This window comes from Cupressus sempervirens, chromosome 7, assembly GCF_028749045.1.
Source record: "Cupressus sempervirens isolate cs-2001-9-10 chromosome 7, ASM2874904v1, whole genome shotgun sequence".
Lineage (NCBI taxonomy): Eukaryota > Viridiplantae > Streptophyta > Pinopsida > Cupressales > Cupressaceae > Cupressus > Cupressus sempervirens.
In genome coordinates this window covers 723,716,911-723,722,367 of record NC_143124.1, presented here as the reverse complement: position 1 = coordinate 723,722,367, position 5,457 = coordinate 723,716,911, and positions in this window count along the sequence as shown.

Here is a 5,457-nt window from a genome sequence, read left to right as displayed (position 1 = left end):
GAGCTAATACAAAAGGCAAAACATTTGTACACAATTTTTTTAGATGTGCTAAGATTCACTAACAATATTTAGGCACAAATGAATCAAATTCAAGCTAAGATGAAGAGATCCAATAACATTATTTCTAAGTCAGTAGAATAAAGCATTAATCATTTCAAAAATTTACGGAATGCTCAAGGCACATTGGTTGAGCTTTAGGTAGATGACAACAATATGAGATCTAGATTGATCTCTATTCAGGTAATGATGATACCTCATTTGGAGGTCATGCAAAGAGAATTGAAAACAACATAGGATCTTATCATAGAAGATCACAATCTTTTAATGGCTGATAGTTTAATTGATTTAGCTACAAGATTACAGTTGTAAAATCATATGTTGGAAGCAACAAGAACCACATGGGATAATACATTGCCCATGATTACCAGAGTTCATAAGGAATGCATTAAAAAATATGGATTACTTCCACCTATTCAACCATAGCAGTAGTGACATATAATGTTAAAAAACAAGGGGGAATAAGAGTGTTTGAGGAGGGAATGATATGTGATGTCAAAGAGAGAAGCACATATGTGAATAAAGGTGAAATGGATTTGTTATTCATTTTTGCATTGTTTATTCATTGTTCATTTGCATAACTTATAAGACTAAGGAGGAGAGCTCATTTATCAGATTGTATTGTAACGTTGTAAATATGACAAAGTGTTTTTTCCACTAATGTCAAATGGGGAGATTGTTGGTATCTCTAATTATTATTGTCTATTAGTGTCAATCACTTAGTCATTTATAAGGTAGAGTTAGATGGTCATCATTGTGATTGACCTACTCTACATAGGCTGAGTCATGTACATAAGAAAGTATGTACCATGCTCTATAGGAGCCAAGTAAATGTATGGTCATCGAGTATTTCAAATAAGCTCATCAACAACCATGCAAGTTCCAAGTATACAAGTGTCAAGTTACATAGTGTGTACTGAGCACAAACATGTCAAGCATCAAAAGGGTAATACAAGTCAAGAAACAACAATGCTGAGCATCAAAAAAAGTAAAGACCGACCAATGCAGAGTTTACATTAAAGTTAGAATTGGAATTTTTTTTGAGGTAACATGTTTTACAAGCTGACATGGAAGGAACATTTAAAGATTGTAGAGTTTGTTATAGAAAATTTAAAAGACATGGATCATAGATCCCTATGTTATGTGATCTGTGATTTAGATGGAGAGGTTATTATGGAAGGATCTAGAAAAATCTTTATGAAACCTTTTAAATAGAGGTGATCTTAACCTAGATAAGAAGGAGTGAGAGAAGTGTGCAGAGTAAGAGCAAGAGTAGAAAAGTGTATGGATGCGAACAAGAGGTCAGTGAAGGGTTATGTTATCATCTAATAGAGAAAGTGACCTATTCATGGTAGTGAAGTGAAAGGGAAAGTCAAGTAACATTAGATCAGAGGAGAGGATCAGTTAGCAAGAAGAAGACTCAAAATCAACTTGTAGAGAGAAATGAGAGTTAGGTACAAAATTAGTCTTAACCGACTTGAATCAGGGTAAATCTCTTATAGAGTGGTCTTAATAGATCTTTGTAAATCTCCTAAAAAGTCCCTACTTTTTTGTAAGTGTTAAATCATCTAACAAGGTGAGACCTAGCAGTCTCTTAAGCCTTTAACAAGGCAGGCTCCTCACAGGGTAGATCATATCTTATGATTAAACATTGTAACCTTAACTGGTTACATTTATTACTGTAGTAGTGAAGATTTGTGGGTGTCATCCCCATCCCAATTTTATCTTCACCTTAGAGGGTTTCTAAGTAACAAATATTGTGTTATGTGTTTCATTTTCATGCATGTGATTGATTAGATTTATATGTTACAACAAATTTACATTACAAGTTTTACATGCACAATTTTATTGATAGGTGTGAGTGAATTGATGAAAAGTTCAAGTGTTTAGGATTCCAATTCATCCCCCCTTAGTATCTTGTTTATCCTATTTATACCTCCATCAATCAAAAAAATTTGCAAGGGATCATTTGGGTCATGTTCGAAGGCAGTAATGGTATTGATAGAGAAATGCTCAAGATTTAGAAATGTATCGACAAGGTTTATTTCCATACTTTCATCCACAATGTCTCTTTCATGATAAATATCTCTTTCCTCATGATTGTCATGATTAGAATAATATGAGATTAACTCTAATGATTATGACTATGAACTTTCCCTCTTAGGGTATGAGTTACTGTACATCTTAACAACATCTATTTGCTCATCTTTAGTGCGAATAAACAATTCATCCCATTCATAAGCATTGGAATCATCCTCATCATAATCACCATCATCTTCTTTATCTCTGATATGATTGAGAAATTCAAGTGTAACTTTTGTTTCCCTTTGGCTTCATGTATTTGATCTTGTCTATATCCCAATCTTGTGGTGTCTCTTTGATAATTTGGATTCTTCAAAATGGGTTGTAAGATATTGTCTCTTTGCAAATCGATAGGTCCACTTCCTTTATATCCCATTTTTGCCAAGATAACATATCATTTAGCATAACACTTAGGATATATGTTTTCATACTTGATAATATCTTGTTTCTTCTCCCTGTAGAGAAATTTCTCAATGTTTTTTTCATTTTCTTCATCAATCAAAATCCCCCTACTTATAAAAGTGCCAAAAATAGCAGTGGGAGGAGGTTCCAACTATTGTTTTATAATCAACAATATTCCATATGATCTAGGAGATAGGGGTAATTCTATGATACAAAATTGTTTCCCCAAGGTATATTCCTCCATGCTCAATTATTTGACATCAACTTTTAGGTTAGATGACTTTGAAGTGGATGTTGTATTACTAGGATCATGGCTGATAGATGTTGATATAGCTCAATTGTACGGTACTACAAATTATGTTGATGGGTTCACTATATTGCAATACTGAAAAGGATTGGGATCCCCTTTGATTGTTATCTTGTGTCCATTATGAGGGAAATTCAAATATTGATTAAATGTTAAAGGATTTTCTTGCATAGAGTGAATCCAAGGGCGTCCCAAGATAATGTTATATACTAGTTCCATATCAATAACTTAACAAGGTAAATATTTGACCACAAGATGAACTTTGATAGGTAACACAAATGATCCTATGGATGCTCTTTCTTGCTCATAATAGGCTTTAATTGTGATTTTATTTTTAGGATCTACAACATTTTTATAAAATCTTAGTGCAAGGACTAGTTTTAAAGTACAAATATTCAAGCCAACTCCTCCATCTATGAGAACTCTTTTGATTTTGTGATTTTGTACAATAATTTTAATATGGAGTGGAGCATTATGAGGTTGGTGAATTGCAAGATCAACATTTTTAGTGAAAGATATAAAATGTGGTGTGGTCAGATATCCCACCATTGCTTGGAATTGATCATGATCTAGATTCGTGGGTATTGTTATTTATAAAAGAGATTTTTCAAGAATTTATCCACGTGATGTCGACAACTGTAAAATCTCTACTATGGATATCTAGGACAATGTTTTCTTCAATTGATCCAAAAGGTTATATTGTTTTGATGCCTTGGGTATAGACTTTGGTACATAAACAACTTTTTTTTGAGACATGGATGGTTTGGATGATACACATTGTAGTGTGACCTTAGCTTGATTTCTAGTGGTAACTTTAACATGTTTGGATTCATCCTTCTCATGAAATGTAATAACATTAGCATAATATTGAGAAGGATCATATTTGGATATGTTGTTAATGTACATGTAGGATGTTTAATTGTAACTAGCTTGATTGTCACTTTTTTTGTTCGAGGCATTTCATTTTTCATGATCTAGAAGTGGATCTTTGAACACAATGTGTCTCATTTTAGGTATGCCCATCAATCTTTTACTTTACCACTCTCTACCAAATCTTGTATCACATTCTTCAACCTTTGACAATCATTTGTTTCATGTCCCTTGCCTCTATGGAATTCACAATAGTCATCATCGTTCCACCATGATGCTTTCACTTTTGGCTCATAATCTTTCACTTCAGGAAGTGTGATGAGTTTCATAGTGATCAACTTCGTCAAAGTTGTTTCAAGAGTCTCCCCTAAAGGAGTGCATGTTCTCTTGTTGGGTATGAAAGATGTTCTTATGAAAGATGATTGTTTCATTGATTGTTTGAGACATCTTGGGTATTTTGATTTGTTTGAGGAGTAGTAGATTTGTTTCCCAGATTGAGTTTTGGTTGTGATGTCTTGAAATTTTAGTTATGTATTACTTCATCACTCATGATATCCTTGTTTTTATTCCAATATTTAGATTTGTCATTGTTATTTTGGGATTGTTGTTGTTGAAATTAGAGGAGCTGGCATTGTCTTTTGTGTAAAGTTTTAGTTCTCATTTTCATACCATAGCTTCCTCAACATTTACAACATTTTCTATGAGCTTCTTGAAGTTTGGTGGACATTTAATTTGTACTCTATATCTCATGTATAGTGTAAGGTTTTGTATAATGATCTCCATATTTTCATGTTCAAGAATGATTCTTAGATATTTTGACAAAAGGTGATGCCATCTTTGTAAGAGGTGAGAAATGGCTCCCCATTCTTTTGTTTTGTATTGAAAAGGTCTAGCATTGCCACTTCATGTCTAATATTATAGGAATAATGTATTACAAACTTATCAACTAGCTCATTAAAGGACTTGATACCTAGTGGTAACTTAGAAAACCATTCCATAGCTTGGCCTCCGAAACTTTGTGGAAACAATCTCATAAGATAAGTCTCACCATGAACTACTTTAATGCAAGCAACACATAATTCTCTAACATAGTCTTGTGGATCCATATTTCCTTTGTATTTTTTGAAATTAGGTACCTCAAAATGAGGAGGAAATGGAACCATGCCCAAGTTCTTGTCAAAAGGATATGGTTATATGTCTTCTAAAGTGTACCTCTTGGTTAAAGATCCAGTTTGAATACCTTGGATTTTCTATTGAAGCATTTGGATCTATTGTACAAGAGGATCTAATGATAATGTATGTTCATATGAAGTGTTTCCTTGGATATTTTAACTTTGAGGTCATGTCATATTAAAGCATTGGGTGTCTATTTCTTGAGGATTAGGACCATATGTGTTTGTACCATGAGGATTATATCCTTGTTGATTAGTCCCTTGGGATGTTGAACTTTTTTGTTGGAAAGGACCTTGTTTAAAAACTTGTGTTGGAATTTTTTTACCATAACCTTGAGGAGAAACATGTTAGGGATAACCTTGTTGTGTAAATCCTTGTTGGTTTAGCACTTATTGATAAGGTCTTTGATATGTTGAGCTTTGTTGTTGAGGAGGACCTTGTAAGATTACATTTTGTGGACTAGGACCTTGTTGTGTTACGCCTTGTGGAAATGAACTTTGTTGGGTATAAACATGTTGAGGAGGTCCTTGTGAATTTAAAATTGTTGGAGTAGGGCCTTGTTGGGT